Genomic DNA, 12,743 nt, shown 5'->3' with positions numbered 1-12,743 from the left:
ACAGGCATACAGACACGGGGGATGGAGTCTCTGTCACAGGCATACAGACACAGGGGGATGGAGTCTCTGTCACAGGCATACAGACACGGGGGATGGAGTCTCTGTCACAGGCATACAGACACGAGGGGATGGAGTCTCTGTCACAGGCATACAGACACGGGGGATGGAGTCTCTGTCACAGGCATACAGACACGGGGGATGGAGTCTCTGTCACAGGCATACAGACACAGGGGATGGAGTCTCTGTCACAGGCATACAGACACAGGGGATGGAGTCTCTGTCAAAGGCATACAGACACAGGGGATGGAGTCTCTGTCACAGGCATACAGACACAGGGGGATGGAGTCTCTGTCACAGGCATACAGACACGGGGGATGGAGTCTCTGTCACAGGCATACAGACACGGGGATGGAGTCTCTGTCACAGGCATACAGACACGGGGGATGGAGTCTCTGTCACAGGCATACAGACACAGGGGATGGAGTCTCTGTCACAGGCATACAGACACAGGGGATGGAGTCTCTGTCACAGGCATACAGACACAGGGGGATGGAGTCTCTGTCACAGGCATACAGACACAGGGGATGGAGTCTCTGTCACAGGCATACAGACACGGGGGATGGAGTCTCTGTCACAGGCATACAGACACAGGGGATGGAGTCTCTGTCACAGGCATACAGACACGGGGGATGGAGTCTCTGTCACAGGCATACAGACACGGGGGTGATGAGTCTCTGTCACAGGCATACAGACACGGGGGATGGAGTCTCTGTCACAGGCATACAGACACGGGGGATGGAGTCTCTGTCACAGGCATACAGACACGGGGGATGGAATCTCTGTCACAGGCATACAGACACAGGGGATGGAGTCTCTGTCTAAGGCATACAGACACGAGGGATGGAATCTCTGTCACAGGCATACAGACACGGGGGATGGAGTCTCTGTCACAGGCATACAGACACAGGGGATGGAGTCTCTGTCACAGGCATACAGACACAGGGGATGGAGTCTCTGTCACAGGCATACAGACACGGGGGATGGAGTCTCTGTCACAGGCATACAGACACGGGGGATGGAGTCTCTGTCACAGGCATACAGACACAGGGGATGGAGTCTCTGTCACAGGCATACAGACACGGGGGATGGAGTCTCTGTCACAGGCATACAGACACAGGGGATGGAGTCTCTGTCACAGGCATACAGACACAGGGGATGGAGAGTCTCTGTCACAGGCATACAGACACAGGGGATGGAGTCTCTGTCACAGGCATACAGACACGGGGGATGGAGTCTCTGTCACAGGCATACAGACACAGGGGATGGAGTCTCTGTCACAGGCATACAGACACGGGGGATGGAGTCTCTGTCACAGGCATACAGACACGGGGGATGGAGTCTCTGTCACAGGCATACAGACACGGGGGATGGAGTCTCTGTCACAGGCATACAGACACGGGGGATGGAGTCTCTGTCACAGGCATACAGACACGGGGGATGGAGTCTCTGTCACAGGCATACAGACACGGGGGATGGAGTCTCTGTCAAAGGCATACAGACACAGGGGATGGGTCTCTGTCAATGGCATACAGGGGTGTCTGTCAAAGGATACAGACACGGGGGATCGGGCCCTTACACTTTCAAAGGAATACTAAATTACACATGGGGGATAGGGGTATTCGGATCATAATAAATAGGGTAACACATAGGATACTAGTCTTGTTTCTAAGTCATAGTTATATAAGTATTGGTCTGTACTTATGTATGATATAATCTGGACATTGGGTATTAAAGACAGTCATAGTGATGTCATGATATCGCATTGTGTGGATTTCTGACGTATAGAATCGTTTTATGGCAGTTAAATTAATTTTTGCTTTTAAGTCATCGCTTTAGACTGCATTAGTTTCTATCTTCTTAGTTTTATCTTCAGAATTCAAATACAATATAATTTCCCCTTGCCAAAATTAAGAGATGATGTTTGATATTGAGGGGAATGGAGTCGAGTTTACTCTTACATTTAATGAAGTGGTTATAGTATCCCCACTGTACATATTGAGAGAAGAGGTCATTGACGTAGTCATGGTGTAGGCATGCATGTTACTATTGGTCTATAACGCGATCTGACGGTTAGATCAGAGATACACAAAGAGAATGAGATTTGTTTTATGTCCGCATACAATCTCTGATGTTACACACACATAAGTCTCGAGCACTGACGTTACCAAGCGGTGTTGCTGACATGCAACACAAATGTAGGCTTTATGTCTGCATGCAGTCTCTAATATTACACAAACAAATATAAACATATCGGGCACTAGTGATACCAAGCGTATTACGGACATGCATCAATTATATAACTGCTACGTTAGAGATATCTTTGCTAGGTACATATGTTTTTGATGTTACACTAACAAAAATATAGGTATCTAGCGTTATCAATAATTTTTACCACAATGTTCAATGTTATCAATTGAGATTCGTGAACAATTGTAAATAGAGCATTCTGTATGAGGTTTTCCTATTTCATCGAATAAATGGCATAACACCTATATTAGATATATTATGTTATCCTATATAAAGTGTACATTCATTTCCATGGCAATAAATCAAATTTGCTATGAAAATAACAGCCTATATGGACGTTGACCTAGGACATTGACCTCCTTAGGGTCCCTACATACCTGGTGTTAAAGGGGCGAGGTGAATGACCTGTTCCAATCGATAACCAGACGTGCTTATTTACTATATACACCCGGCATGTCTGACTGATTCTGACTTTATAACAACAATCACGCTGGATTATACCTCAACCAAATGATTTAAAGTAATGTCTCTAAAATCTATAAACTAACACTTGTATTAGAAATTATTCACGATTAAAAGAAGTAGTTTCGAAATCACAAAATAATACTTACTGATCATGCATGAATTGCAATAAAATTGTTAAAAATAGATTTTGATTGTATTTATCATTTGTGGTTTTAATAAGTTTTCAGGTCAAGGTTATCTTCAATTGTTAAAATTTTCAGATAAAACTTTTTTTCGATTGAGGAAGAGTTTGGATAAAAATAATTATAATTGCTATCATGTTTTGGCCAAATTTGACCTGGAGTTGTATGGTAATTGAAAAAGGAATATGACATTATTGCACAGTTTGTTTTAAACCTGTTATTAGGTTAAATTTGAAATATCGATTTCATCATCGATAAAATATATAGGTATGATGATTGTATCTTCACAGCTGCGTCGCTATGATAATCATCCTAAACATTGACTATGAACATGAAGATTGATTGGTTTTTTTTCAAGTTTTACATAATTCTAGAAAGCATAGAGCGCATCTTTAAAAACTCTCTTTTTTTCTATAGATGTATCTGAAAAACATCAGTAAAAAGAGTTTGTAAAGTTTGTTAATGATTGTGCTCCGTTATTCATTTCTTAGCTGACAACTATCAAAAATAAACTAAAAAACTAAAAAAAAATCACCTGATTTATGCATTTTTTGGATGGTTATAACGCTAACTAAACACTCTCTCCATAACAATTGAATCAGGAATATACTAAATATTTCAAATGCGTCAACTTCTAACACTTAGTTTAAAAATCGAGACATTTGTGAATCAAAATATCTGGTCCATTGACCTTGATGTGTATGTTAATTTACAAGATGTGACATAGTTCCATGTAACGATTGAAAATTACCTAGATTTTGAGGAGAATTGACATGTTTGGCCCACATTTGTGTGGTGGTTTACTCGAGTTGAGCTTAAGACGTTTTCAGGAATCTCAAAATAAAAATAGATTTTCAATTTTGATCGGGACTCTATGTTTATGTTATGTTTTCACACCAGATACGTGGATATAGTACAGTATTGAAAAAAATCTTGGAAATAGCTGGATTTTTAGCAACAGAAATATATAAATATGTTCTAAAATATGTACGAGGTTATTTTTCATATAGATAAAGATTTGGCTGAAGGAAGCAAAGTTCAGTAAGAAGTAAAAAGACCGCTATAGCCAGAGGTAATGTAACACTGAATTACGATGGATGGTTAACACAAAGGCAATCATGTAGAACGGCCTACTGGCCTAGAGATCAGATAAAATATAGGTGATAGTACGAGTCGTGTGATGGTTATGTAAAGGATGTGTAGACTGCAACCCACGGCTATCCGAATAATCTGATAAACACACATTTATCTACCGGCATGATCTTACAAAAAAAAACCCACACTTTTTGTGCTTAAATTTATGAAAATTTAACTACAATATATCCAAATGTAATTCTCTAATTGAGGATTTACTTGAAACATTTTAAATCGCGGACCGCCGCAATGAAGAAAATAAAATTCATTTTTGTGTTAAAGATACTCCATCGCTGACAAATGGTATTTTTTCACTATTAAAAACAGAAGAAGGAGTATTTTTTTTCAGTTACGAAATTTATTCACTTTACACTATTACCTCCATTGAAAAATTTGATTTTCTCATTTTACTTCAAAAATATTAAAAATAATAAATTGCATCCTGAAACAATTCTGTGGCACTTTTCCTATAAGGAATGAAGTACTGATTGTGTACGCACCAAAAGCAAAAAATTATATTTTTTGTGTTACATATATATGATTAAAACACCAACTATTGTTCAAATGATGTATATAATTTATGATCTGTCTGCGATGGAGCATCTTTAATATTCCATAACATAAAAAATAATCAAATTAATCTTAATTACCCAAACTAATATTGTTAAACTCATATTGTTATGAAATACTAATAATTCACGCCTTTGATCTGTAACGACGTAACCTAATATTGCCTTGATGATATGAATTTGTACGTTATGAAATGATGTAATTTTTCATTCTAATGCAAGTCGTATTTCATTATTTTTTAAAAGCATTGAAGTCACTATTTTTTTTTTATTTCATCGGGGTATGAAAGAATTTTTTTTCCAAACTGTGTGAATCCGCGTAGCGGATTCTCACAAAAGTTTGCAAACAAAATTTATTTTTTTATGAAATTAAAAAAAGTGTCAATGCTTATTATTAATTTTCCAGGCTACTTTATCAAATGAAATACGTTTACACGTACGATTCCATTGATTTTTTCCAAGGGATTATTTTTTCCAAATCGATACGCAACGTCAATGTTACTATTGTGACGTCACGATAACGTCGGGTTTCCGCGCCATTCTCGGATTTTTTTTTCATTGTGGAATGAAAAAAATGAAAAGGCCAATCAGAAAGCCAGAAACAAAGAGAAAATTAATTATTTAAGCATTGAAGTCACTATTTTTTAATTTCATCGGGGTATAAAATAAATTTTGTTTGCAAACTTTTGTGAGAATCTTTCTTCAAAATCATTGGCAATGGCAAGGGTTTACTTTCATAGATATTATAGTTCAGAATATTTAAGGATAACTTGAATATTTTTTATGTTATGGAGATATAACACAAAAATCTGATGTACTCTAAATAAACCGCGAAGCGGTATGATGAGAGTACACTCAGATTTTTGTGTTATATCTCCATAACATAAAAAATCTATTCAAATTAATCCTTATAATTCAATTTACTAAAGCAACATTTAAAATGACTATGAAATTATTACGCCGTTCTCAGCCAATCAGAAGCGACGTTACAAACGGCGACGCCATATGGGCTGATAAAGTAAATTTTTAAGCCAATCTCGTAACAAACAAAAATGAATCACTTAAATACTAACCTAAAGACAATATACTCAATAGAGTAACTCTTATTCACTCCAATCACACATCATCAATTAACGTGGGATGCGTGCTATAAAAATATCCAGGGATTTTTTTTATTTCTTACAACTAACATTTTATAAACTTAAAAATACCATCGCATAATTGTAAAATAGTGTAGGCGTTTGTAGCTTGGCTTCAGTTTGACTGATACAGGAGCGTTATGGATACATTGTTGAGGTATTGTTTATGTAACTAGTAAATTTAATAATAATAATAATGAACCTGAATATTTTCTAAGATATGGAATTGAATTTTAACTAAAACATCAGAGTGTAGTATTCCCATCATACACCTGTTCACCACTTATTTATGAGTACAGTTTGGGTTATAGGTTATTTACATAAAACAAAAACTATCGAAGTTATTCCTTAAACGAACTAAATAAATACAGATATTATCTATCTAAGATATTAGGTTATTTTGCAAACATACCTTACATCTCAATATATGGAATGAAAACAATGGTCCTCTCTTTGTTTGGGACGAACGTGTTCTTTGCCTATAAAGATATAAAAGAAAGTTTTATTTTTATTTCGCTATTAGTATGTCCATACCTATAAATATTCCGTATTGGTTTTCAGAAACTATAAGGTTTTTTGGGGTTTTTTAACAAAAAAAAATATTTTTCAATTTCAATTAGGCCAAATTTTATTGCAAAAAGTAAATGGATTTGTGATCAGGCATACCGTATGTTAGCCATCTCCAAACAAATACCGTATAGTACATTTTTTAGCACATTATATTAGTGCGTCTCCCTAACCCATCAAACACAGAAGGAAAAGGAGGAAGATGGAAAATTGTATTGTTCATCATTATGTTTAGAAATATTCTTCAAATCTATATTGGACCAAGAAATTTACACGCAGACACTACAATTAACGAACAGCTAGCCATGGTGTCAAGACAAAGGTCAAAAGAGACAGAAATTGTTTGAAATCTTTTGCATTACATATATGTTTCCGTCATTGACATTTTTGTCAATATCTCACAGATTCTTTCTTGCTTACAACAGCAGCGTATATTTATCTACAATGTTGGACGAATTGATTTAATCAATTGGTAACCAGATCATTGTAGAACGTTGTAAGCTTTTCAAACAGGTTTAAAGACTTCTCAGTCGGTTATAAACCCATCGCTATGCCTTGTTTCAATAGGTATAGTACATTTGTGTACATGTCTTAAAACACACATCAGACTTAACAGGTTTTCGATAAAAACATCAAAACCAATACAATGGTCCTATAGTGTACCTGATACAGGGTTTGGAGCAGTGTTTGCTATGGAGCATTTTCTCTGATGCCCTCTATCCGAGAGGTGGAATGCACAGAAGGTGTATCCCATGGTGTCCGGTGTATTTGTAACAAAGTCGGCTTTGGTCCCATACTTACTTACATGTATATCACGTGACATATAAATATACATAACGAACACGTGACAGACTTGACTATACAGACAAACGTATATACGACAAGCTAACAATACTTATAGACGAACATCGCACGCGCGGCGCGCTATATCACACGCATACAAAGTTAAAATAAAACAATCATTAATTAATATTTCAATTAAAACTCTGCTTCATATTCTTGCATTTTGATCTTAGAAAGACCTTTTTCCGCTTATAAGATATTCTCTGGATTGTTGAGCACGTAACTTATATTACATTTGTCAACAACATGTTCACTGCTGAATTAAAACATTGTACTTGTTGGTTAGAGCTGGACTGGTTTTTTTTTTATAAATTTCAATATTTTATGCAAAATCCATTTATCTTGTACGATAAAATATGTTTTAATCAATTGAAACGAAAAGCTATCATTGGCAACAAATACGTGCCATGAAAATTATAAATTGATTAATGGCTGTATTTATTCAGGCATTTAATTATATACTAATTAAGGAATAATGTTTATCGACCTTGTATAAACAGCTGACGTGTTATTGTTTATTTGTACAATGGCTACCTACCTCCAATTTATCATTACATTGGTCGGCATCCACAGATTCATGTGCTGCCTCCATTGGACACATCATATCAAAAACAATAATTTCATTATTTGGTAATTTCGGCTTTGAACATCAGTAATACATCCTCGCCACAAAGTTAGCATAGGACAGAAATAATCTTATATAGGGCGTTAAAAATCATAACTAGGACGCGTTAAAAATCATAAGTATGACCGCCAAAATCAGTGTTGATCAAAGAACTAATTCTGAAAGAATAGAAGAGATATAAAATAGGTGGTAATGACGAATATTGTCGATGATTTCAGGAATGGTTAGCATAGTTTTCCGTCTAACCTTAGGTCCGAGAGCTGATCAAGACAAAGCGTCCTTTTGTTTTCAATTCGCATTTAACATAATATTATTATTAAAGAAAAAGCAATTTTGAATACTACAAGACCAATCACTGTCAATGGGGAAAAAGGAACAAACAAAACTGACAAGCGCCAACATAGTCATGCGTCTCATCAACTGTCAGAATAGATATAGTATTTACCGGTCATGTTATATACAGTCGTTCTGATCACTGCTATACATTGGCCATGTCGTTCCTTCACAATGAAAACATATCTTCAATAAGTTTTATAAGTATAATGTTTTTTGTTTAATTTTAAAGATGCTCCACCGCCGACAGAGCATAAATGATATTAATCACTTGAACAATAATTGGTGTTTAATCGTGTAAATATATGTTTAATTAACACAAAAAATAATATAAAATAATTTATTTTGCCTTAGTACATGCGCAATCAGTACTTAATTCCATATAGGATATAGTGCCACGGAATTTTTTCGGGATGCAATTAATTATTTTTTGTAACTTTAACTTGAAGTAAAATTAGAAGCTCAAACTTTCCAATGGTGGTAATGGTGTAAAGTAAGTAACTTTTGTAACTGAAGAAAAATACTAAATCGTCTGCTCGTGTTTTTGATAGTGAAAAAATACCATTTGTCAGCGGTGGAGCATCTTTAATATATTAAAATTTGAATTGATGAAGGATGATGTGAATGTATGTGAGATGTGTTACAATACTATATCTGGTGTGAGTGTTTTGTTTGTGTGTACTTGTATATTATTGTTTGCGCTGTACTGTTTATATTTGCACCAATGATGAACCAAATGCTTTAAGTAAAAAAGACCTAAGCTCTATGAGTTCTAATGTTATTATCATAAAACTACTTCAACCTCTATAGATGATAATAGACAAATAAATATGATTAATGTGTTCCATCGTCCGTGTACTAAGAGCACAATGTTAAAATGATATGATAATATCTGTGCTACCCACTAACGCTGTAATGCAGCTGTGCGTGCCAGCTATTTACATCCGTGTGTGAAGGTCTGTACACATAGTGTGCTCACGTGAGCGCACATGCACGTATGTCCGATCACAGAGAGAGGGACTACGTGTGTATGATCACAGAGGATACATGTATACGTATCATGATCAGTACGCATCATAGATTACGTGTTATGTGTATGTGTGATGGAACACGTGTGGTGCGTTAATGTGATAGATCACGTGCAACTTGTACGTGTGATAGAGCACATGTGATACTTACGTGTGATAGAACACGTGTGATATGTACGTGTAATATAGCACGTGTGATGCATACGTGTGATGGAACATGTGTTATGCGCACGTGAGTTAGAACAAGAGTGATAGTACGTGTGATAGAACAAGTGTGATACTTGGGTTGCTATAGTCCTATTAACAGCCAGGGTCATGTAAGGACGTGCCAGATTTGTTGGGGAAGGAAAGCCGAGTTACCCGGAGAAAAGCCACCTACCAGCAGTCAGCACCTGGCAACTGTCCCTTATGGGATTCGAACTCGAAACAATTGTGATGCGTATGTGTGGTAGAACAAATGTGATGCGCACATGTAATAGATTACGAGTGGTGCGCACGTGTGATATGTAAGTGTGATAGAACACGTGCAACATGCATGTAGGTGTGATAGAACAAGTGTGATGTGTACGTAAGAGAGAACACGTGTAGTGCACACGTGTGCTAGGAGACATTGCGACGCGTAAGTGTGATAGAACACGTGCTATAAATCAACAATCAATGGTATATTAGATATCTATGTAAATGTATATTAGAACACATGGGATCAACATTTTAGAGCGCACATGATGTATACATATACCAGAAATATATATTATGTATATATGTTTCTTCTGATATGTACTTTGGAACGCATGTGCTAGAACAGATGTGGCCCATACACATAATATGTCAAGTCTTGTTGGGCATGAATGCGTGTGTCAGAACGGTAATTTGATGTACATATGTGCGCATCTGTCAACATGATAATGTGCACGTGCATACTCGTGTTATCGGAAACATATATGTTGCTGGTGTTATTAACAATAAGCAAGTTTTAGAAAGATTTTGTAAATCACATTCAGTAACATTTATGAAAACAACAATATTGAATTCTTTATTTATAGATTGTTGTAAATTTAGATATACATTTTTTTTTAAACATTGCACAGTTTTTTCCTAACAAAAAACATATATGAATTAGCAATTTTTTTTAATTTCTGAAATTAGCAATTTAATGCAATTCTTTTTCATTGTAAAAAAGTAACTCATAATTGAATTCTTGATAATGAACGAGTTGTAGCATCGTATAATTAATTGCAAATTGTAGTTTGGTAATAATTAATGTTCGAAAAATAAACTTATTTGACCAAGTGTAACTTACAGTTATAAATGGAATTCAAATGAAAAAGAAAAAAAATAACCCCAAAATTATTGTTTTATAAAAGGACAAATGCAACTAAGTGACAGATGGACTTTCGCCATCATCATCAAACTTTATCTCCCTCGTATGGAGACATAAATACAAAATTAAAATCTACAAAACAAATTAAATAAACAGTGGAGTGTATATATCAAAGTCGCTGTAGTACAAGATACAATAGCTTCTCAATAAAGAAAAGTTGTTTTTGTTCACATAAGCATTGAAGTCACTAATTTTTAATTTCATCGAGGTATAATTAATTTTCTCTTTGTTACAGGCTTTCTGATTGGTCTATTCATCTTTTTCATTCCACGATGAAAAAAAAATCCGAGAATGGCGCGGAATTCCCGACGTTATCATGACGTCACAATAGAAACATTGACGTTGCGTATTGATTTGGAAAAAATAATCCCTGGGAAAAAAAATCAATGGAATCGTACGTGTAAATGTATTTCATTTTATAAAGTAGCCTGGGAAATTAATTATAAGTATTGAAGTCACTATTTTTTAATTTCATTGAGGTATGAAATAAATATTGTTTGCAAACTTTTGTGAGAATTTGCTACGCGGATTCACACAGTTTGCAAACAAAATTTATTTCATACCCCGATGAAATTAAAAAATAGTGACTTCAATGCTTAAATAAAAGAAATTTTGTTTGCAAACTGTGTGAATCCGCGTAGCAAATTCCCACAAAAGTTTGCAAACAATATTTATTTCATACCTCAATGAAATTAAAAAATAGTGACTTCAATGCTTATAAATAATATTCAAAACTACTTTACAAAACGAAATGCGTTTACACGTACGATTCCATTGATTTTTTCCAAGGGATTATTTTTTCCAAATCAATACGCAACGTCAATGTTTCTATTGTGACGTCACGATAACGTCGGGTTTCCGCGCCATTCTCAGATTTTTTTCTTCTTTGTGGAATGAAAAAAAAATGAATATGCCAATCAGAAAGCCAGAAACAAAGAGAAAATTAATTATTACGAAATAAATGAAATTTTGACACCTTACATTGAAATAAGTACCTTAACATGTTTGTGCTGCACATTGAATCGTGTCATGACATTTGGGGACAATATGTTTCGCAAAAACAAAAATGTTATTTTTCAGCTTAGGTCATTTTTCTTTTTTTGTTTTGGTTTGTTTCGAAACTGACATGTATGTATTATGATTTAATCTGTTAACACATTATTTATTTATCGCTTCATATTACTGTGTGAAGTGGTATTCCGTCATCTTCTGCAGTTAACATAAAACACTTAAATTATCTTTTCGTGTAATTGTTTTGTTTATAAATCACCTATTGTATTAGGAAGAATTTATAAAACCTGAAAGATAAAACTAAGTTAAGATCGTTTTAGAATCGACTACACCTAGGCTTTTATGTAGACATGACTCACATAAGTGTATTGTCATCACGCATCGCTAATTAGTATAACCATTATGATAATAAATGATAATTAGAATGAAATAATTTTTGAAAAATTACGTAGAGTTTTACATTAATGTCAATATATTTCTGACATGCTACGTCGAATAGTCAGTATTGAGTAAAACTGTATATGACACCTGTAAATCCTAATGAGTAGCGGTCATTATTTCTAATCACGTGTCGTTGTGTTGACCTCCTCCTGAGCACTCCGCACGACTTACAAATAATCGCCAGTCTACAAAACCAAACAAAAACTTAATAAGATGAAATCGAGTTTGCCTCATCGAATGGACTATTATTTCAATTATATAGTAAGTTATTTATTCGTTCAGTAAATCAGTATTCAAAATGAAGTATTATGTACATTATAAGTTTGAAAATATATTTTCAAAAGCGCAAATTCAGCGTTTTTCATCGGTGTGTAAGAGAGAACTTTTATTTACATGGCAATATAAATAGATCTTGTTTTATCTACTCTGTAAGGACATAACTTACATATAAATTGTAAAAATTCGAACGTAAGGGAATGCTGGATATAGTAAATTTAAGATATATTCAAGGTGCATGCTGGGTAACAACATTTAGGAAAAAAATAGCTTTATCTAGTATTTTCAAAATATAAACTATTGAAAATACATCAATAATATCTGAAAAAAAGTCTTGTCAATGAAAATGATAATTTTTGAACACCTTTATACTTTGAATTTGATATGTTTTCTTAAAGAGGATAAAGTCAGTGTTGTAAGAAAAAAATGTCAGAACTACTAA

This window comes from Argopecten irradians, chromosome 10, assembly GCF_041381155.1.
Source record: "Argopecten irradians isolate NY chromosome 10, Ai_NY, whole genome shotgun sequence".
NCBI classification, from domain to species: domain Eukaryota; kingdom Metazoa; phylum Mollusca; class Bivalvia; order Pectinida; family Pectinidae; genus Argopecten; species Argopecten irradians.
The sequence above is the reverse complement of the archived record's forward strand: the minus strand, read 5'-3'. Positions refer to the sequence as shown.